Here is a 20,121-nt window from a genome sequence, read left to right on the forward strand (position 1 = left end):
CAACAGGTAAACTCCACACAGACACACACACAGGAGGATAAACTAAGCAACAGGTAAACTCCACACAGACTCACACACATGAGGATAAACTAAGCAGCAAGTAAACTCCACATTGACACACACACACACACACGGATAAACTAAACAACAGGTAAACTCCACATATAGTTAGGAACACCTAGGAACAGGTAAACTCTATACCCACCAGGAGAATCAATAAGCAACATATAGAACTCCATGCACGCAATGAGAAGCACTCAGCAATAACTAAGCTCTACACACAGGGAAATGGTCAACAACAGGTAGAGTACATACACAGGGGGAAATATTGAGCAAAGGTAAAACTCCACTGAAAGAAACAAAAAAGAAAAGGTAAACTCAACAGAGGGAGAAACATTGAGCAACAGCTGAACTCCATGAATACAGAGAAACACCCAGAAACAAATAAAGCTTCACACACAGAGTGAAACACTTTGCAACTGGTAAATTCCACACAGAGGAATAAAAACTCAGCAACAGGTAAACTCCACTCACGCAGGGAGAAACAGTCAGCAACAGGTAAACTCCACACAAGCACAGAGAGGAACACTCAGCAATAAGTAAACTCCACACACACAGGGAGAAACAGTTGACAACAAATAAACTCCACATAAGCACAGAGAGGAACACTCAACAACAGGTAAACTCCACACAGAAAAATAAACACTCAACAAATGATCAATCCCATGCAGGAAGAGTTGCACTGAGCAACAGGTAAATGCCACATACAGGAAGACGCATGCAGCAACAGATTGACTCCACATAGAAAGAGAAAAAGGTGATCTCCACTGAGAGAGAGAAAAACCCAGCAAAAGGTAAAATCAACACAGAGAGAGACACTGAAAATCAGGTAAATCCCACACAGAGAGAAACATTCAACAATGACACACACACACACACACACACACACCAAATGCCCTCAAAATATATTAAGAAGAAAGCCTAGACCCTAACTTCCTCATCTTTTAAAGGTAAATGTGAGAAGTTGCATTCCAGATGCAGTTCGATTGACCAAACTACTCAACCTTAACCAAAACACATTTTGTTTTTACACAACAGTTAAAATGCAGACAAAATAAAAGGTAAAAATAATTTGCTTAACTGTAACTCTATAAAACTGCCTAACAAAATAATATATATATTAACTATTACGAATTAACTTTTTCAATATAGTAACATTCTATAAACACACCCTTAGCAAAGGCAAGTTCAATAGAATAGATTGTCTCACATGCAATTCCAGCAGCAGGAAGACAACCCAACTTTTAGCTGTAGCAGAGAGAGGAAATAAAAACGTCCACATCCGACTTCAAGACCCCAGCAACTGCTGAAAGTTAAAACTAAAAATCTTGGTTCTGGGGGAGCTTGACCACACCCATTTAGGCTGCTTCTATTGTTCCAACTTTAAAAAAAAACACCAAGACCTCACAAGCTGTTTACTTTGTTAGCTTTGAGTATTCTGCTCATCACCTCTGTTCCAACCTTTCTTTGGAAAGATAAGTTGAAATGTACCCCATAAAGCCATAATATTATAACTTTTGAGATATTACATGTATTAAGATTCATCTGCAGAGCAATAGTTGTGTGGATCCAATTGTTTTTGGTTGTATTACTTTAGAAGCCCTCAATGCAATGACTAAGCCGTTTGGTGATCCTAACACACTAGTGGTTATTTGCAGATTAGGTTATTTGTATGAGCAGGAGTGGGCATTTCTCAACCATGGAACTGGCAGCTCTTGCATTCTGGTTTTCCAGGTTGGAGTCACAGTACAAAGTACAATTGGTTATTGATGCACAAAGCATTCCACGTCACTGTGAAAGTATTTGTATTTCCACTCATTTTATTATGTGAAGATCTTCAAGTGTTCCTCCCATCACTTCCTCTGACCAAAAGTATGACATTACATAACTAGCTTGATTTATAGTAGATCTAGGCCTAGTTTAACACTGGCACTCAGACAATGAGCCACTGGTACAAGTTTGCTCTGCAGTAATCTTCTCACCTTGAAAAATAAGGAACCATTAGGCTAAGAGTTGGGAACTTCTCCTTTGGCAAACCTTATTTGACGATCCATGCTAGACAGTATCTGATTTCAAAATACAGCATCCTATTGAATAAAGGCAGACACTGAAGATTACACTAAACACCAGCAACTATAAAATCCCTGCAGCACTGAATTTAGCCCATTGAGTCCACACTGACCCTCTGAAAAGCATCCCACTCAGTCCCACCCCTCTACCCCACATTTCCCATGGCCAATCCACCTAACTTGCACATCTTTGGATTGTGAGAGGAAACAGGAGCACCCGGAGGAAGCCCACACAGACACAGGGAGAATGTGCAAACTCCACACAGGTAGTTGCCTGAGTCTGGAATCAAACCTGGGTCCCTAGTACTGTGAGAAAGCAGTGTTAACCACTGAACCATCGTGCCACTGTTATGATGATGTTAGAACAACTCAGGCAGAAGAACAACTTTAGATCTGGAAGCTGTAAGACTTAATGTTGAACTCATAGAGAAGAAATTTAAAGAGGATGGGTGTACCAGCCCCCGCTCCAAAGTAAAGATGTGAGGAAGCAGACTCACTCATGAGCTGCCTGGCCCATGCACTGAGAGTGGGGTAAGTTGCCTGATTGCATGAGTTCGCCCCCTTGCTCAGGAGGGACTCCAGCCATTTGGTGCTTGCGGCCAATGAGATTGGTCATCAATTCCATCACCGTCTGTACCATCAGATCTCGGGGTGGGCACAGTTGGGACTGCAGAAAGAGGTCAGAATGGGATCCCACCGGCTCTAAGATGGTAGATTCTGGGATTTTTAGAGCTCGAGTGATGCTGGAGCCCAGGGAAAGTGCTGGGGGCTGGGTTCTGTTGGGCAGGTGGAGGGCAGGGTAAGTTGGCTTCATTTCTCTGATGCAGTAAGGATGTCCCTGAAAGAGGTGCCTCACTCTTTCCTGCCTTTCTTCATGTAGATATTTAAGAGCAGCTCACCTACTCTGATCTGACCACTGATGACAGCCATATTATGGCACAGGCAACATTTTATTGGGTCAATTGGCCATGCTAAGTTGCCCGTAGTGTTAGGTGAAGGGGTAAATGTAGGGGAATGGGTCTGGGTGGGTTGCGCTTCGGCGGGTCGGTGTAGACTTGTTGGGCCGAAGGACCTGTTTCCACACTGTAAGTAATCTAATCTAATCTAATCTAATCTAATCTTAACCACCACCAGAAATCACCCATGTTTCCAATTGAATAATTTACGTGCAAAGCCCATTTAGAGCAATCCAATCCAGCAAAGGTGAGGGAGAGGTAAGAATAGGGGAGGGGGGCGAAATCAAAATGGAATTGGCAGGGACATTATTGATTATTATCCGAGGCAAAACCGTATTCAGCTGCAGCAAATAACTCATCTCCAGCCCACCATCTACAAGGCACAAGCAGGAGTGTGATGGAATACTCCCCACTTGCCTGGATGGATTCAGCTCCAACAACACTCAAGAAGCTTGACACCAGGACAAAACAGCCCATTTAATTGGCACACCCACAAACATCCAATCCCTCCACCACCAACACTCAGTAGCAATAGTGTATACTATCCACAAGATGCAATGCAGAAATTCACCAAAGATCTTTCCAAACCCATGACCAGTTCCATCTAGAAGGACAATGGTCACAGCACAGAAATAGATAAGTAAATAGTTTTAAGTATAGCTTTACTGTAAATCTACAATACTGAGTAGAGTGGGTTCTTTCTTGATTATATGTTTTTATTGAGATCTTCTCTTGATTAAATTTTAAAAATATAAGCCATAAGTATTAAGTTACCCTCGAGCAGTGTTTTGTCAAGCAATATTTTCTGTGTCTGTAGATTGCAAGGAGCAAAATGACCTTTAGTAGAGTGATATGCTTTTCCTGCCAGATCTTGGAGTTTAGAGAGAGTTTACGTGTTACAGAGGATTATATCTGCAATAAATGCCGTTAGTTGCGAATCTTGTCAGATCGAATGGATCGGTTGGAGTGACAGTTAAAGGCAATGCGGAATTTACAAGAACAAGGGGGTGTGATGGATGGCAGTGTGATGGATGGCAGTTATAGGAAGGGAGAAAAGTTGTAGATAGAGTCAGGTAGATGGGTTAACTCCAAGAAAGGTAGGAGAGGTGGCGGGTAGTACAGAAGTCTTCTGTGGATATCCCCATTTCAAACAAGTATGCTGTTTTAGAAAATGTAGGTGGTGATGGACTTTCAGGGGAATGTAGCACGAGTAGTCAAGTTTCTGGTATCAACACTGGCTCTAATGTAATGAGCGGTACATTAGGTTCCAAGTGACCGATTGTGTTTGGGGACTCTCTAGTCAGGGGCACAGACAGACATTTCTGCGTCCAGCAGCGAAAAATCAGAATGGTGTGTTGCTTCCCTGGTGCCAGGATCAAGGATGTCTCAGAGAGAGGGTGCAGAATGTTCTCAAAAGGGAGAGGGACTAACAAGAGTTCATTGTACATATTGGTAGCAACAACATAGGAAGGGAAAAGATGAGATTCTGAAGGGGGAATATAGAAAGTTAGGCAGGAATTTAAAAAGAAGCTCCTCAAGGATAGTAATATCTGGATTACTCCCGGTGCTATGAGATAATGAGGGTGGGAATAGGAGGGTACACCAGGTGAATGCATGGCTGAGGAGCTGGTGTATGGGAGAAGGATTCACATTTTTGGATCATTGGAATCTCTTCTGGGGTAGAAGTGACCTGTACAAAAAGGATGGATTGCACTTGAATTGGAAGGGGACTAACATACTGGCAGGGAGATTTCCTAGAGCTGCTCAGGAGGATTTAAACTAGTAAGGTGGGGATAGTTGGTGGTCCCAGGGAAATAGTGAGGAAAGAGATCAATGTGAGACTGGTACAGTTGAGAAAAGAAGCAAGTCAAACATTTAGGGCTAGCAGGAACAAAGCAGAGAACAATGTAGGACTGATAAATTAAATTGCATTTATTTCAATGCAAGAGGCCTAACAGGGAAGACAGATGAGCTCAGGACATGGTTAGGAACATGGGACTGGGATATCATAGCAATTACAGAGACATGGCTCATGGACAGACAGGACTGGCAACTTAATGTTCCAGGATACAAATGCTACAAGAAGGATAGAAAGGGAGGCAAGAGAGGAGTGGGAGTGGCATTTTTGATAAGGTTTACCATTACAGCTGTACTGAGGGAGGATATACCCGGAAATACATCCAGGGAAGTTATTTGGGTGGAATTGAGAAATAAGAAAGGGATGATCACCTTATTGGGATTGTTTCTAGACCCCGTAATAATCAACGAGAAATTGAAAAACGAATTTGTAAGAAGATTTCAGTTAACTGTAAGGATAACAGGGTGGTTATGGGGTTGTGGGGACTGGGTGGAGATTTTTAACTTTCCAAACATAGACTAGGACTGCCATAGTGTTAAGGGTTTAGATGGAGACGAATTTATTAAGAGTGTACAAGAAAATTTTCTGATTCAGTATGTGGATGTACCTACTAGAGAAAGTGCAAAACTTGACCTACTGTGGGAAATAAGGCAGGGCGGGTGACTGATGTGTCAGTGGGGGAGCAATTTGGGGCCAGCGACCATAATTTTATTAGTTTTAAATAGTGATAGAAAAGGATAGACCAGATCTAACAGTTGAAGTTTCAAATTGGAGGAAGGCTAATTTTGACAGTATTAGGCAAGAACTTTCAAAATCTGATTGGGGGCAGATGTTCACAGATAAAGGGATGGGTGGAAAATGGGAAGCATTCAGAAATGAAATAACAAGAGGCGACAGTATACTCCTGTCAGGGTGAAAGGAAAGGTTGGTAGGTATAGGGAATGCTGGATGACTAGAGAAATTGAGGGTTTGCTTAAGAAAAAGGAGGAAGCATATTTCAGGTATAGACAGGAGAGATTGAGTGAATCCTTAGAAGAGTATAAAGGCAGTAGGAGTACACTTAAGAGGGAAATCAGGAGGGCAAAAAGGGAACATGAGATAGCTTTGGCAAATAGGATTAAGGAGAATCCAAAGGGTTTTTACAAATACATTAAGGACAAAAGAGTAAATAGGGAGTGAATAGGGCCCCTCAAAGATCAGCAAGGCGGCTTTTGTGTGGAACCGCAGGAGATAGGACAGATACTAAATGAGTATTTTGCGTCAGTATTTACTGTGGAAAAGGACATGGAAGATATAGAATATAGGGAAATAGATGGTGACATCTTGCAAAATGTCCATATTACAGAGGAGGATGGATGTCTTGAAACGCATAAAGGAGGATAAATCCCCAGGACCTGATCAGGTGTACCCGAGAACTCTGCGGGAAGCTAGGGAAGCAATTACTGGGCCTCTTGCTGAGATATTTGTCTCATCATAGTCACAGGAGAGGTGCCAGAAGACTGGTGCCACAGTTTAAGGAGGGTGGTAAACAGAAGCCAGGGAACGATAGACCAGTGAGCCTGACCTCGGTGGTGGGCAAGTTGTTGGAGGGAATCCTGAGGGACAGGATGTACATGTATTTGGAAAGGCAAGGACTGATTAGGGATAGTCAACGCGGCTTTGTACGGGGGAAATCATGTCTCACAAACTTGATTGAGTTTTTGAAAAAGTAATAAAGAGGATTGATGAGGGCAGAGCGGTAGATGTAATCTATATGGACTTCAGTAAGACCTTTGACAATGTTCCCCACAGGAGACTGATTAGCAAGGTTAGATCTCATGGAATACAGGGAGAACTAGCCATTTGGATACAGAACTGGCTCAAAGGTAGAAGACAGAGAGTGGTGGTGGAGGGTTGTTTTTCAGACTGAAGGCCTGTGACCAGTGGAGTGCCACAAGGATCGGTGCTGGGCCCTCTACTTTTTGTCATTTACATAAATGATTTGGATTTGAACAAAAGAGGTACAGTTAGTAAAGAGGTGTAGTGGTCAGCGAAGAGGGTTACCTCAGATTACAACGGGATCTTGATCAGATGGGCCAGCGGGCTAAGGAGTGGCAGATTGAGTTTAATTTAGATAAATGTGAGGTGCTGCATTTTGGAAAAGCAAATCTTAGCAGGACTTGTACACCTAATGGTAAGATCCTAGGGAGTGTTGCTGAACAAAGTGACCTTGGAGTGCAGGTTCATAGCTCCTTGAAAGTAAAGTCGCGGGTAGATAGGATAGTGAAGTAGGCATTTGGTATGCTTTCCTTTATTGGTACAGAGCACTGAGTATAGGAGTTGGGAGTTCATGTTGCGGCTGTACAGGACATTGGTTTATCCAAATTTGGAATTCCAGTCTCCTTCCAAATGGAGGATGTTGTGGAACTTGTAAGGGTTCAGAAAAGATTTACAAGGATGTTGCCAGGGTTGGAGGATCTGAGCTATAGGGAGAGGCTGAAAAGGCTGGGGCTATTTTTCCTGGACCGTCGGAGGCTGAGGGGTGACCTTATAGAGGTTTATAAAATCATGAGTGGAATGGATAGGATAAATAGACAAAGTCTTTTCCCTGGGGTCGGGGAGTCTAGAACTAGACGGCATAGGTTTAGGGTGAGAGGGGAAAGATATAAGAGGCCTAAGGGGCAAATGTTTCACGCAGAGGATGGTACGTGTGTGAAATGAGCTGCCAGAGGAAGTGCCGGAGGCTGGTAAAATTGCAACATTTAAAGGGCATCTGGATGGGTATATGAATAGGAAGGGTTTAGAGGGATATGGGCTGGGTGCTGGCAAATGAAACTAGATTGGGTTGAGATATCTGGTCAGCATGAACAAGTTGGACCAAAGGGTCTGTTTCCGTGCTGTACATCTCTATGACTCTATGACTCTAAGAGACTCTCCTTATTGACTTGGAAATATATTGCTATTGCTTCACTGTCGCTGGGTCAAAATCCTGGAATTCCTCCTCTAACAGCACTGTGTGTTTATCTACAGAACATTAACTGCAGCAGTTCACCACCAACTTCTCAAGGGCAACTAGGGATAGGCAATAAATGCTGTGATACCCATGCCCCACCATTGAATAAATAAAAGACAACTCTTTTTCATTGGGCTACCAAGTGGTTTTCCTTTTTCACACAAGACAGAGCAAACTGTATAAATTGCTATTTGGTAAGCTATGGTGAGAACTCTTCTCACGACACATTCTAACTATGAACAGGTGGAATGAAACTTTTATTACTTTACTTCATAATATTAGAAAGAGACAGGAAGAAGAAATCGTTTATAAGACTCAATAATTCTTCGCTTCCAACAGGACTAAGCAAACTGGACTTCAGTGCCAGAACCCTTGTGGAATCCACTGGATCAGATAAAGTTCAATATTTAGTTAATGACTAAGATCTAAATACATTTGGAAAATAACATCCAGCAACCTGTATAATTCACCAGCTACAGTCAAATAATCAATTATTACAGACTTTTAAATGCTCTAAGTTTCTTGTTTCCTTCTCCAGTTGAGGTTCCTGTGATGGTGCAAAGTCCTCCAATTAAGTCCAATCAGTGGCAAAGAATATTGAAGATTTAGCTCAATGTCTTAACATCGTGCCTTTTAGCGACAAAATTAAATTATGGGAAATACTTTTGCAACAGAAGGTTTGAAACTAATTCCATGCAAGTCCCTTGAAGGGGACCTCTGGGGAGATGTTTTACTAAGCTCAGTGTGCTTATTTCAAAATATCTTGAAATTTCGGCAGTTCTCAAATTGGGAAACACATCTTTGAGGAAGCAACTTAGGAAGTCAAATTTTACTCAAATTGGTGAGGTGGCTAATACATGGTGCTTAACAACACCAGCGATAAGGATTTATTCCCTGTTCCAACTGAGGTAGCTGTTCAGGTCTGCCTGTTTTCTTGACCCACAATGATGTCATGGGACAAGCCAAGATTAGCCAATCTTGGATGATACCATGGCATAAAGAGAATCATAGAAAATTAATACAGCAACAGGAAATAAAGCAACATTACCAAACTGACGTTTTTTCCTTCCCCTTTGACTTCCTAGAATCCCTACAGTGTGGAAGCAGGCCATTCAACCCATCGAGTGTACATTGACCCTCAGAAGAGCATCCCAACCAGACTCACCCCTTTACCCTTGCCCTGTAACCTTGTATTTCCCATGGCTAATCCACATAGTCTGCACACCTCTGGACACCAGGGGCAATTTAGCACGGCCAATCCAACTAACCTGCACACCTTTACAATGGTTAAAACCAGTTTGACAGTTAAAACAGATGTTGATGGTCGAATAATCAATTGCTCTTCAGGGACTGATTAGCTCCCTGGTGAATTATTTTATTTACAATGGTAAAGCACATTCGATGTCACAACTTGCAGCAAACAAATGAGTTTATGCTTTGTATGGCCTGCAGACCCACAGCAGACAAATTGCCAGGCAGTGTCACAGCAATGTATACCCACAGCACTTGCATGTCCTTCAAGGTGAACCCTCTTAAATATAGGCAGTATGGTGGCTCAATGATCAGCACTGCTGCCACTCAGCAACAGGGACCTTGGTTTGATTCCACCCTTGGGCGACTGTCTGTGCGGAGTTTTCACGTACTGCCTGTGTGTCTTTGGGTTTCCTGCGGGTGCTCCAGCTTCATCCCACAGTCCAAAGATGTGCAGGTTAGGTGGGTTTTCCCTGTTTAATTGCTCATTGTGTGCAGGCTAGGTGGATTCGCTATGGGAATTAGCTATGGGAAATATATTTAGGTGGAAGGTTTGCTGTGGACTCAATGGGCTGAATGGCCTGCTTCTACACTGTAGGGGTTCTATAATTCCATAATATGCAAACAACATAATAATGCTTATGAAAATACCAACAAATAACACCTGGATGAATTGTGTGTTCAATGTTCATGAGATCATAGTGAAATATGAAAGCCTTCCATCATTGAAATGGCACTGGTATATCTTACAGTCACCTATCAGCATGTGTCAATTAAAATTTACCATGTCGAGAGGCTGCCCAATGTCCAAAATTCCCTATGGATGTGGGCAGCACAGCGGCTCAGTGGTTAGTACTGGAGCCTCACAGCACCAGGAACCTGGGTTTGATTCCAGCCTTGGGTAGCTATCTATGTGCACCCTGTGTCTGCATCGGTTTGCTCCAGTTTCCACCCACAGTCCAAAGATGGGCAGTTAGATGAATTGGCTGTGTTAAATTGACCTGTGCTGACCAGGGATGTGCAGGTTAGGTGGTTTAGCCCTGGTAAAATGTGTGGTTAAGAGATGGGGTGGGGGTCGTGGCTTGGGTCTGAGTGGGATGCTTTTTCAGAGAGTCAGTGCAGACTCAATGGGCTAAATGGTCTCAGTTATTCTATTCCATGAGTGACAAGAAACATCATTCAATCTACAATATCTATTACCTAATGTTTGGGCATCTGTGACTTGTTCCTCCAACTAATTGCAAAACCTGTAACTGCTAATGCTGTTCATGTGTGACAATGTTATAAAGATTTAACAATCGGAAACAGTATTGGATTTGAAAGAGAAATGAAAGCCATTGGGAAGGAGAACTGAGCAGCGATCTGTCAGAGGGTCAGTAAGTATGATGGGTCAAATGGACCCCTTCTGAGCTAGAAATGCTTTGCTTTGAAACCAACTTAAACAGGAGGACAAATTCATTTTCAAGGAAGCACTTTTTAAAAAATATGCATCATTATATTTCTGCAGGGTTAAATTGTTCAGCACAGTGGCCCACTGTTTATGTACCAGTTCTGGAAATTCCAATTAGTCACTCGCCATTTTTTTAGCATGTGATCAACTCTCTTTTGAAAGATTCCTTTTAATCTACTTCAACCACTCATTCAAATAGTACACTTTAAGTTATAACTCACGGCATTAAAAAAATTGCATCTCACCCTCTTCAGCAGCTGAATGCACCCCATGCCTACCTTGAATTCTTTTGGCATATATGTTAAATCCATGTCATCTGTTTATCAATTTTCCTGCCAGTGGAAGCAGTTTCACTGTCTACAGGGATCCCTTTTGAGTGTTGATTCCAGTAACTATTATTCCTGTACTTAATAGGTTGGGTCTGCAATCGGCAGTGAAGTGACAGAGCTCACCTCCAATCGTGAAGATAGCTGCCCATAAAAACTTGGCAAACCTCTGTGGTGGAAACTTCACCAGGCACCAAGATGTTGAATCACAACTGGTGCCAGGTGAAAGGGATCGCTAGCTGTCTAACAGGTTGATGCCAACAAGCAGGTACGCAGCCAATCACATGGAATCATTCTTATAGGAAGAAACGAGGGAGTAAAATGCATCAATTATCTTCTAGTTTTTAAAACTGAATGCAAAATTAAAATTTGTGCATACACATCAGAAGCTAAAATATTAAAAGATGATCAAAGTATAATGGAAAAACCTGATGCCAAACAAACTACAAATTACATTTCTAGGGGCAGAGAAGACGTTTAGCAGTAGTTAAGGTTTGGTATTCCATTAAAAATCCAGTTACACTTCATTACCAAGGGGACAGTGAAAAAGGTTTTGTGTAAAGGGTTCAGGGTCCTGCAGCGACCTTGCAATGATGCCACAGGGTTTTACACAACTAAATATAATTAGCACAGGTAGCTCAGAGATAGAACAATTTAGAATGAGAGAGATTCTAGGAGAATACATAAATACATGAAGAGAGTTTAATCCTCAATAAGGTAACATTAAAATCAAAGCCTGGTATATCCATGATTACCAAGAGTGATGAACTCGCATAGTGTAGAAATGGTGAGAGGTGAGATCAGAGTTTGAAATTTTAATTGTTAATCTTGTATGAATTAATGGCTGTTTTCCTGAAATTTAGTATTTTACTTAAAATACAGGTCATTCTCCTAAAATGGCATTTCGTCAACACAACTTGGCTGTAACATGATTGGTGAAATAGGGAATGATTTTTTTTAAAACAAGTACTCCCATTGGCTATTATGCAACTCCAGCCCTGGCATTAAGTGTCACAGTGCGCTGAGGACTGGATACACGTCAACATCACATGATCAGTCAGCTTGTGTGCTTTGTGGTGAAGTGCTTCCTGAAAGGTACTGAGCTGTGCTTAGTCATTTTCGGTCCTGTATTTTGTACCGTGTTTTCCATGAACATGGAAGGACAAAGAATGTCAACAGGAAGCCTCCAAGTGAAAGAATTGTGGATGGTGACCAATGGTAGTGGAGACTTAAAGTTTAAGTCTGTGGTGGTGTACCACTCTGCCAACCTGGGAGTTTTGAAAAGTTAACTTAAACCCCTATCTAGGTGTTTCCTTCAGATCAAGCAAAAGAGGTTGGATGATGGGGCAATTTCCTTTCAACCTTATTGTTGATGTTTCCAAGGATGTTTTTGGAAATTATTGCAGGGGAAAAGATTTGGATTTCAAGATTCTCCTCATTCTGGACAATGCACCAAGCCATCCTCCCACCATTGGTGAGCTTTCTGAAATCATCAAAGTGCTATTTCTGCCTCCGAACAACAATCGCATGGAATCATTCTCATAGGAAGAAACTAGGGAGTAAAATGCATCATTCAACCCATGAGCTGGAGTGCAATAGCAAGCTTATTATTTGAGACACACATTCAAGAAACTGATTGCAGCTACTGCAAGGGATAGTGAGGACAGTGTTCAATTTTGGAAGAGCTTTAACATTAAGAATGTTATTGGCATCATTGTGGAGGACTGGGGTGATGTCAGTAAGGACTGCTTGCACGCAGTTTGGCGGAAGCTTCTCCCAGATTTTCTCCATGGTTTGAAAGGTGTTGAACCATCAAAAGAGCTTTCAGCAATCAAAGAGCATTGGGTTGCTCTTGCAAAGGAAATTGGATTTGAAGAAGTGGAGACTGAGGATTTTGAGGAGCTGCTTGAGTCCCATTGTGAAGACCTCTCCACAGCTGATCTACAACAGCATGTTGCTGTGGGAGGAATTAAAGCTTGAAATGAAGACGACGAACTCCAGGATGCAGCACCCCAAGAGCTTTCCACTTCTCTTTTGTCTCTATCCTGAGGGAAATTGAGAAGCAGTTGCAGCTCTGAGAAGATAATGACTACAATGCTGACTGCAGCAGGACAGCAGTTTATGGCATAAAGCCTTATCTGGCACACTATCAACAGTTTCTTCATGAAAGAAGAAAGGTGGCAAAGCAGCAAAAACTAGCTGCCTTTTTAAGCCAATCCTCAAGATATAGTCCTGAGGACAATGAACCATAGCCATCCACTTCAGGACTAAATATTTTCTTTCTTCATAACCCTGCAGCCAGAACTGCGCCTGAAAGTGATGATGATGTTGACGATGACCCTCGGCCTCTGTCTTAATATAGTACTGTAACTCAGCAACCTCAGAAACATCTTCAAGATATCTTCCAGTTTTTCAGGGTAAAGTATTAAATTTATTGTATTATTTCAGTAAAGTATGGATAGTTCTATAACGCGATGCTTGCATTCTTGTGCAACCCCGCGTTATAGAAAAATTGTGCTTTAGAAACTGCACTGGGATTATTGGTGAGGCAATTGCATTATAGCAAACTTGTGTTAACAAAATGTATGTTATAGCAGAACACCCTGTATATGATTTTAGCATTTACTTAGACTATGCTATCATTTGTGTTTGGCTAACTACAATTTTTGTTTCAATTTTTACTTATATTTTTGGTGATCCACCCCAACTCTGTTTTTCTCATGGGCCATTATTGCTATTGCGCAACTTTCTATAATGCGAGGTCACACGAGAACGCAACCATTGCGTTATAGAGGAACAGACTGTAACTGGTATCTCTGCTTTTTTTTTATATGGTTGTTAGGAGATCAAACTGAAACACAGTAGTATAAATAAGAAAGGGTACGTGATGGGGAGGGGAGGAGCAGTACACAATTCAAGTTCCGGACAAGACCTTGAATTGTGTTCTTTCTGTATTTTCAGCCTCAAGGAGACCAAGAGTTGAAAAGCTACAAAAGGGGTGTGTTTTGAAAATGTTCAGGAGGGACATCATTGGATAAACATAAGCTCATTAAGTTGGACTGAAAGTCAGAACAAGACAAATGGTTGCCTAAACAGTCAAAACCAGATAAGTGTTACCAATGTCTAGCCTTTAAAATAAAAATGAGTCTGTATTAGGAATAAGATAAGAACTCTGATATATATTAAATATTCTTTGAACTAGAGGAGGAAATGGAAAGTCATTTTAGGGTAAGCCATGGAAAGGCAGTGAGTCCGGGTGAAATGTTCTTCCTGTGTAATATGTGCAGGAGGTTTCTCTAGTTGCAGCTACTGGACATCATGCTTCACATCATGAGTAGCGGTTGGAGTCATTGTGTAGTATTTATAAAGTTGAGATCCACACGGATGCTCACACGGTCAGTAAAAAATGCACAGGTAGAAAGGGAATGGATGGCCATGAGGCAGAGTAAAAGCACCAGACAGGAAGTGGAAGAAACTCCAAGTGCTATTTCCCTCTTGCACAGATTTTTCCATTTGGGGAAGATACATTGTCAGGGGACTGTAGTAATAGCCAGGTCTGTGACACCACGAGCGGCTCAGCTGCTTGGGGTTGGGGAGAGAGCTAAGATAAGTAGCAATAGTGCTAGTGGAATCCACAGAAGTTCCTGCACCTTCAGATGTGACTCCAGGATGTTACCTCCCTGCTGCCCGGATCAAGGACGTCACTCAGTAGCTGCAGGGGAACAGCCAGAGGTCATAGTGTATGTTGTACAAACAACATAGGTAAAATGAGCAATGACATCATGCAAGCAGACAGTAAACTCGAGTTGAGTCGAGTCAAGTGTGTGGTCTGGAAAAGCGCAACAGATCAGACAGCATCCAAGAAGGAGAATTGACGTTTCAGGCAAAAACCCTTCATTAGGAATGAGGCTTGTGAGCCAAGGGGGTGGAGAGATAAATGGGAGGAGGCTGCGACTGGGGAGAAGCTAGCTGAGAGCGTGATAGGTGGATGGAGGTGGGGGTAATGCTGATTGGTCGGATAGGAGGGTGAAGCAGATAGGTAAGAAGGAAGTTGGACAGGTAGGACAAGTCATGAGAGCAGTGCTGAGCTGGAAAGTTGGACCTGGGATAAGGTGGGGGAAGGGGAAATGAGAAAACTGGTGAAATCCACATTGATCCCATGTGGTTGGAGGGTCCCAAGCCAGAAGGTGAGGCGTTCTTCCTCCAGGCATTGGGTGGTTAGAGTTTGGCAATGGAGGAGGCCCAGGACCTGCATGTCCTTGGCAGAGTGGGAGGGGAAGTTGAAGTGTTCAGCCACGGGGCTGTGGGGTTGGTTGGTGCGGGTGTCCCAGAGATGTTCTCTGAAGCACTCTGCGAAGGCCTCCTGTCTTCCCAATGTAGAGGAGACCACATCAGGAGCAACAGTTACAGTAAATGACAGGTGTGGAAGTGCGGTAAAACTCTGATGGATGTGGAAGGCTCTTTTGGGGCCTTGGACGGAGGTGAGAGAGAGGTATGGGCACAGGTTTTGCAATTCCTATGGTGGCAGGGGAAGATGCCAGGATGGGAGGGTGGGATGGTGGTGTGCATGGACCTGACAAGGGAGTCACGGAGAGAATGGTCTTTACAGAAAGCAGATAGGGATGGGGAGGGAAATATATCTCTGGTGGTGGGGGTTCATTTGTAGGTGGTGGAAATAGTGGAGGAGAATGCATTGTATACAGAGGTTGGTGGGGTGGAAGGTGAGGACCAGGGGAGTCTGACCTTGTTGCGGTTGGAGGGGTGGGATTCAAGGGCAGAGGTGCGGGGAGTGGTGGTGGGAGGAGATATTGCAGTCTTTAAAGAAGGAGGCCATCTGGTGTGTTCTGTGATGGAACTGGTTCTCCTGGGAGCAGATGTTGTGGAGGCGGAGGAATTGGAAATAAGGGATAGTGTTTTTATAGGAGGCAGGGTAGGAGGACATGTTGTCCAGGTCGCTGTGAGAGTTAATGGATTTGCAGAAGATGTCAGTGTTGAGTCGGTCATCGTTGATGGAGATGGAGAGGTCCAGGAAAGGGAGGGAGGTATCTGAGATGGTTCAGGTGAACTTGAAGTCGGGGTAGAATGTGTTGATTAAGGTGATGAACTGTTCAACCTCCTCATAGGAGCATGAAGTGATGTCGATACATTCATCAATGTAACGGTGGAGAAGGTGGGGAATGGTGCCGGTGTAGCTGTGGAAGATGGCTGTTCCACGTAACCGACAAAAACACAGGCAGAGCTGTGGCCCATTTGGGTGCCCATGGGCTACCCCTTTTGTCTGGAGGAAGTGGGAGGATTCAAAGGAGAAATTATTGAGGGTGAGGACCAGTTCAGCCAAACAAATGAGAGTGTCAGTGGAGGGGTACTGGTGGAGACGCTGGGAGAGGAAGAAATGGAGGGTTTGGAGGCCATTATCATGGCAGATGGAGGTGTATAGGAACTGGATGTCCATGGTGAAGATGAGGTGCTGAGGGTCGGGGAAACAAATGTCTTGGAGGAGGTGGAGGGCGTGGTGGTGTCCCAAACGTATGTGGGGAGATCCTGGACCAGGGAGAATAGGACAGTATCAAGGTATGTGAAGATGAGTTCGGTGGGCATGATCAAGCTGGAATGATGGGTCGGCCAGGGCAGTCAGGTTTGTGAATCTTGAGTTGGAGGTAGAACTCGGAGGTGCGGGGTTCCCAGACTATGAGGTTGGAAGCTGTCGGTAGGAGATTCCCTGAGGTGATGAGGTTGTGTACGGTCTGGGAGATGATGGTTTGGTGATGGGGGTTGAGGTCATGATCAAGTAGGCAGTAGGAGGAGGTATCTCCGAGTTGGCACCTGGCTTCAGCAGTGTAGAGGTCAGTGCGCCAAACTACCACTGCCCCCCCCCAACTTTGTCCACTGGCTTGATGGTGAGGTTGAGGTTGGAGCGGAGGGAGTGGAGGGCCGTGCATTGTGAGAGTGAGAGGTTGGAGTGAGGGAGGGGTGTGGACACTTTGAGACGGTCAATGTCCTGGCAGCAATTTGAAATGAAGAGATCGAAGATGGGTACAGACCGGCAAGGGGTGTCCACGTGGATGGGATGCCTTGGAGGCGGGAGAAGCGGTCCTTATAAGGTGGCCTGGAGTCTTGGTGTAAAAAGTAATATCAGAGGCAGAGGTGGCAGAAGCGTTCAATGTCACAATGCGTGTTGAAGTTTTTGATCCGGGAGTGGAGGGGGATGATAGTGAGGCCTTTGCTGAGGATTGACCGTTCATCCTCAGTGAGGGGGAGGTCTGAGGGAATGGTGGAAACACAGCAGGGCTGGGAGCAAGGACGTGGTGTAGAGCTGGAGTTGGGAGTAGGGGTAGAGTCTGTAACTGGAGTGACAGTGGTAGTAGAGAGACTACCTGCACTTCCACACCTGTCATTTTCTGGCACCTTCCCCTGCCACCATAGGAATTGCAAAACCTGCGCCCACACCTCTCCCTCACCTCTGTCCAAGGCTCCAAAACAGCCTTCCATATCCATCAGAGTTTTACCTGCACTTCCACACCTGTCATTTACTGTATCTGTTGCTCCCCATGCAGTCTCCTGGGGAGACAGGATACCTACTCGCAGAGTGCTTCAGAGAACATCTCCGGGACACCCGCACCAATCAACCCCACTGCCCCGTGGCTGAACACTTCAACTTCCCCTCCCACTCCACCAAGGACATGCAGGTCCTGGGCCGCCTCCATTGCCAAACCCTAACCACCCAATGCCTGGAGGAAGAACGCCTCACCTTCTGGCTTGGGACCCTCCAACCACATGGGATCAATGTGGATTTCACCAGTTTTCTCATTTCCCCTTCCCCCACCTTATCCCAGGTCCAATCTTCCAGCTCAGCACCGCCCTCATGACTTGTCCTACCTGTCCATCTTCCTTCCTACCTGTCTGCTTCACCCTCCTGTCCGACCAATCAGCATTACCCCCACCTCCATCCACCTATCACGCTCTCAGCTAGCTTCACCCCAATCGCAGCCCCTCCCATTTATCTTCCACCCCCTTGGCACACAAGCCTCATTCCTGATTAAGTGCTTTTGCCTGAAACGTCTTGCTCCTCAGCTGCTGCCTGACCTACTGTGCTTTTCCAGCACCACAGACTCGACTCTGATCTCCAGCATCTGCAGTCCTCACTTGCTCCTTGAATAGAGTTTATTGTCACATGCACTCAAATGAGTGCAATGAAAATTTTATAATGTTGCCTCTTGGTGCCATCTTAGATACAGAATATCTAGGCTTTAAGTGCTGCTACAGAATTGAAATAATAAAGTGTCGTTAAAGTACTCAAGTTATAGTCCTTTTTCACTGATTCCATGCCCACCGGGCTTCAGAACACGAGCCCCTGCTGCCTCCATGCACTGGCCTCCATCCAAGACTCATCCTCCTGGCCAACCTGGCCTCACTCTGCTTTAACTTCAGCTTGGCCCACATTCGCTCTGCTCCCTGCACCAGGCTCCAGCCATTCTCACTGTGCTGCCACTCCAAGCTCTAGCCACAACTCACTTCTGAGACTCGGCCCATGACTGCTCTGTTCCAGCTCCACTGGGTCTCAAGCATCTGTGTTCCATTCCCTCCAGGTAAGGTACTTTAAGAAGTCAAAAGTTTGTGGTAGTGGTGAAAGAAGAAGAGAGAATAGAAACTGCAGCAAGAGGAAAATAAAGAAAGGAAAAGTTGCTGGCGAGCAGAGGAGCTCCGGCTGGACAGCTGGAGAATCAATTAAAAGCCAGGCCCTCAAGGGTAATGAACTCTGGATTATTCCCAGTGCCACATGTTAGCTAGTTCAGGAATAAGGAGAACAGACTAGTTGAGTGTGTGGATGGAGGGTTGGTGTTGGCAGTGATAAGACTGGTAACTTTATTAAAAGGCACTAAAATGGATTGTCAAAGGCTAATATTTAAGGAACAAATGTGTGCATTATGAGTTATATATTTCTTTCCGGTGAAAGAATGCAACAGGAAGGGATGGCTAAACCATGTCTTGCAAAAGAAAGCTTTCCAAATTAAATATTTCCAATGAGAAGTCCTGTAAAGTTGAAAGAAGAGTAACATGCCTGACAACTGGGAACTGTTTGAGAGAGAGAGATAGTCTGTCTGCTAAAATATGTGTGTTTGGGGCAAAACAGATTTTATTAAAAACAAGGCAAGATGTGGAGTGGAAGCAGCTACTTGAGGGTAAATCTAGGGCAGAGATGTGAGGTGCGAGGGGGCTTGGCAGGAGGTTTACAGGGAATAAGAATTTTCACCCAGAGATTGGTGGGAATCTGGAACGCACTATCTGGGAATTTGGCTGGGGCAGGCGACCTCATAACCTTTAAGAGGTACCTGAGAGGGATTCAAGCTGGTGGCGACCCAGTAAGTCTGCCCTTCTGAGCTCTGCTCCAGAACCCAGACAAAGTGGTGCACCCACCCTCCCTTTATTACCCAATGTGATAGAAATAGCTATTTTTTGACCCCTAGAGTTGTTCAGTGCTAGTTTATATACTTAGGAAAATGGCTAAAGGGACCACCCTCCGCAACAACGTACACATCGCAGCGTCGGCCTCTGCGATCACCCCAGGAGAGCAGAGCCTGATCTCAGAGTTTGGGAAATTCCGAGAGAAGGTCGATTCAGCGATGGAGGAGACCCAGGCCAGGCTTGAACTGATCTCGTTCATGCTACGGAAGCATGACCAGGAGATCCAGTGCCTCGGGCAGCATGTTGGGGAGGTGGAGCAACGGGCTACGACCTCTGAAACCGCGTGGAATCCTCAGCGAGTCTGGTCCAGGCCTTGGAACATCGGGTACGGACCTTGGAACAGCGGGTCGATGATCTCAGTTTTTGAGATCATTGGAAGGACCATCTATCTGGTGGGGCTTCCAGAACGGGAGGAAGAAGACCAGCTTGTCAGCTTCTTGGAGCAATGGCTCCCAAATGTTCTGAGGCTGGAAGTCGAGGTAGGCCGGGTGCGGGTCGAGCGGGCCCACTGGGTCGCAGTGCACAGGCCCAGATCAGACCAATGCTCCTCCAGGTCCTAGTGCACCTCCAGCAATATAGAGACAAGCAAATGATGCTGGAAGCCTCTAGAGCACTGGGGAAGGATTCCCAGGCTGATATACAAAGGATCACAAATTATGCTTTTCCAAGGCTTTTCTCCAGTCGTGATTCGTAAGA

The sequence above is a fragment of the Chiloscyllium plagiosum genome, chromosome 19 (genome assembly GCF_004010195.1).
Source record: "Chiloscyllium plagiosum isolate BGI_BamShark_2017 chromosome 19, ASM401019v2, whole genome shotgun sequence".
NCBI classification, from domain to species: domain Eukaryota; kingdom Metazoa; phylum Chordata; class Chondrichthyes; order Orectolobiformes; family Hemiscylliidae; genus Chiloscyllium; species Chiloscyllium plagiosum.